The sequence below is a fragment of the Pezoporus occidentalis genome, unplaced genomic scaffold (assembly GCF_034315485.1).
Source record: "Pezoporus occidentalis ecotype Australia unplaced genomic scaffold, CSIRO_AGI_Poc_V1 ctg8, whole genome shotgun sequence".
NCBI classification, from domain to species: Eukaryota; Metazoa; Chordata; class Aves; order Psittaciformes; family Psittacidae; genus Pezoporus; species Pezoporus occidentalis.
The window spans coordinates 7,426,261-7,429,740 of NW_026916158.1; positions in this window are offsets into that span (position 1 = coordinate 7,426,261).

A 3,480-nucleotide genomic window follows, 5' to 3' on the forward strand; every position below is an offset into this window, starting at 1 on the left:
GCTAGCATTATCTCCTGAAAAGCTGACAAATAATTCGTTATAACCAAAATCAATCAGTTTTATTAATCTCTTAGCAGATTTCATAGGACCATTATTTTACAGAAGTCAATTATTTTACATTTTTTGATGTTTTTCACAGAACAGTCTCCTGTTGTCACCATTTAAAATCTGAGCATGCTAAATCAGGATCTCTCCTTGGTTTACCTCATTAACTCCAGTGGAGTTGCACCATGTTTTATTTAATCCAGATGTTTCTCAGATTCTGTGACTACATCTCTGTTAAAGGGAAGAGTGTGTGGAAATATGCTCTAAAAATAATATATGCAATATGAAAATATTTAATAGGAATTTAATATTTAGTATAGAATCACAAAATCATACAATAGTTAGGGTTATATAGGACCTTACGATCATCTAGTTCCAGACCTCTGCCATGGGCAGGGACACCACACACTAAACCATGTTACCCAACAGCTGCATGTCCTTTTTATACTGAGAACACCAGAACTGCACACAACACTCCAAGTGAGGTCTCATGAGACCAGAGTAGAGGGGCAGGATCACCTCCTTCCACCTGCTGGTCACGTTCCTTTTGATGCAGCCCAGGATACTGTTGGCTTTCTGGGCTGCAAGAGCACACTGAAGCCGGCTTAGGTTCAGTTTCTCATCGACCAACACCCCCAGGTCCTTCTCCACAGGGCTGCTCTGAATCTCTTCTCTGCCCAACCTGTAGCTGTGCCTAGGATTGCTCTGACCCAGGTGTAGGACCTTGCACTTGGCATGGTTAAACCTCATGAGGTTGGCATCAGCCCACCTCACAAGTGTGTCAAGGTCCCTCTGGATGGCATTCCTTCCCTCCAGGGTATCAGCCGAACCACACAGCTTGGTGTCATCGGCAAACTTGCTGAGGGAACACTCAATCCCACTGTCCATGTCACCAACAAAGATGTTGAACAAGACCAGTCCTAACACTGATCCCTGAGAGACACCACTCATTACTGGTCTGCAATTGGACACTGAGCTGTTGATCACAACTCTGTGTGTGGCCATCCAGCCAATTCTTTATCCACTGAGTGGTCCATTCATCAAATTGATGCCTCTCCAGTTTAGAGACAAGGATGTCATGCGGGACAGCATCAAATGCTTTGTACAAGTCCCGGTAGATGACATCAACTGCTCTGCCCCTATGCATCACTTCTGTAGCCCCGTCACAGAAGGCCACCAAATTGGTCAGACAGGATTTCCCCTTAGTGAGTGAAGTCATGCTGGCTGTCTCCAACCACTTCAGTAATGCTTTCCAGGAGAACCTGCTCCAAGATTTTGCCAGGACCAGAGGTGAGACTGACTGGTGTGTAGTTCCTGGGTCTTCCTTATTTCCCTTCTTGAAAATGGCGGTTATATTTCCCTTTTTCCAGTCGTTGGGAACTTCACCTGACTGCCATTTTTTTTTTTTCAAATGTAATAGATAATGGCATAGCAACTTCATTTGCCTGTTCCTTCAGGACCCACGGATGGATTTCATCTGGTCCCATGGACTTGCGCACATTCAGGTTCTTAAGCTGGTCTCGAATCTCGAACCAGATACTCTCCTACAGTGGGCCTAAGGTGTTCATTCTCACAGTCACTGCACCTGCCTTCCAAGATTTGGGCAGTGTGGTCAGAACAAGATCCCTGATCCGAGTCCCTGGTAAGCAACACACCTCCCTCGACACTGGGTCAGGCCAACAGACAGGTGCCTCTGTGCCCTTCAAAGTAGAGTCACCTACTACTGTGACCCACCACTTTCTCCTGGAGGCATCAGTAGTGATTCTCTTTACTGGTGCTTCAGTAGATTGTTCATCTGGTGCAGTGGCCGTTCCCCTGCTAGCCCCCGGCAGAACTGCAAAGCAGTTCTGGGTTGGGATATAGGATTTCAGAGGAAGCCCCTTGCTTTTAATTGTTGTCTTCCTCCTTTTTCTGTTTTGGCGGGGGTTTTGTTTTTGTTGGTTTTTTTTTTTTTTTTTTTTTTTTTTTGGGGGGGGGGTGGGGTGGGGTGGGGTTGATTGGTTTTTGGTTTTGTATGTTACTAGCTCCCAGCTGCCTGGATTGATGACCTCCTCCTTTTCTGTATGCCCCACGGTGGCCGCTTGCGGCCCCTGAACAGTTTGAGGCTGAGCAAGCAGCCCAGCTCCCTCTCAGCTCCCCGGTCACCTTTCAGCTACTGACAGCGTCCCGCAGCTCAGCCCCTGCTGCAGCAGGACCTCCACCAGGGCGCACCGAGCGCAGCCCCGCCCATCGCGCACCCTCGTCTCACGGGACCAGTGCAGGCCCTTTCTGCACCCCGAGCTCCGCGCTGCAGCCTCGCCTCTCATCGGCTCTGTCTGGTGCCGACGCTGCCACCGCCAGGGCAGCCACAGCAGAGCTCCCAGAGCAGCTCCCAGCCGCGGCCCTGTCCCTAAGCCGAGCGCTCCTCATCTCGCCCGCCCTTCCGGCGCCAACCGCCTCGCCGCCGGTTGCTCGTGCGCACCCTGAGTCGGGTTTTCCCCGCTCAGGGCGAGGCCGTCCCTCCTGGCTCCGCCCCCTGTGAGTCCCTGCTCGCCTCCCCGGAGGTGCCGGCTCCGGGACGAGGCCTCCGAGGGGTCGGGGCTCCGTCGGTGGCTTTCCCTGCTGAGAGCTGAGGCTCCTGGACGCCGGGTTTCCCTTCCCTCCGGGGTTGAAGGCTTCTGTATGGAGGCACTCACCTCGACAAATCAAGCATATTTCAGCCCTAGAAGAAACCCGAAGACCGGAAATTTAGTTTGGATTCTGAGAGATATGCAGAGAGTCAGAATAAGAATTGTTAAATGCTCATCATAGAATGGGTCCATGAAGTGGTGGGGAAGTTTCATAAAAACTGGTCCTATTCTCAGAAGAAAATGTCTATGTTAATTTTATTTCCAAAATGGGTCACTCTTGTTATTAAATAACTATTGCTCACTTTTTTTTTAGAGGAAACCTACAAGGCTGACATGAAACTTGGAAGGTATTTTTGTCTGGAGTGTACTTTTAAATGAAGCCTGTTTCTGCATCTCCTCTTTTCTACATCTATTACTAATTCCTGTTGTTGAAATTCAGATTCAGGATGATATTTTGACCTGATTTGTATCTTCTTGCTCCAGGTTTGTTGCAGAACCTTTTTTTTTTCCCCACTTTTTTCTTTCTTGTCACTTTTTCAAAAGGTGGAATAAAAAGAATGTATTTATGGCAGTCCTTTGTGATTTATGTTTTTTTAAATGTGTTGCATACTGAACCAGATCCATGGGTGCACAACTACAGACAAATTCAGAAACAAGGGAAGTCAAACAACACTGGCAAGTAGACAATGGCAGTTTAATTCATCTCAATGGCAGGGGTTAATTTTTACCTAAGATATTCACAAGCAATATAATAAAGATGCACAAAATATTCAAAACAGTGAGTAGAAGGCAATGAGACCTAAAAACCTCACTGAGTTTATATCTG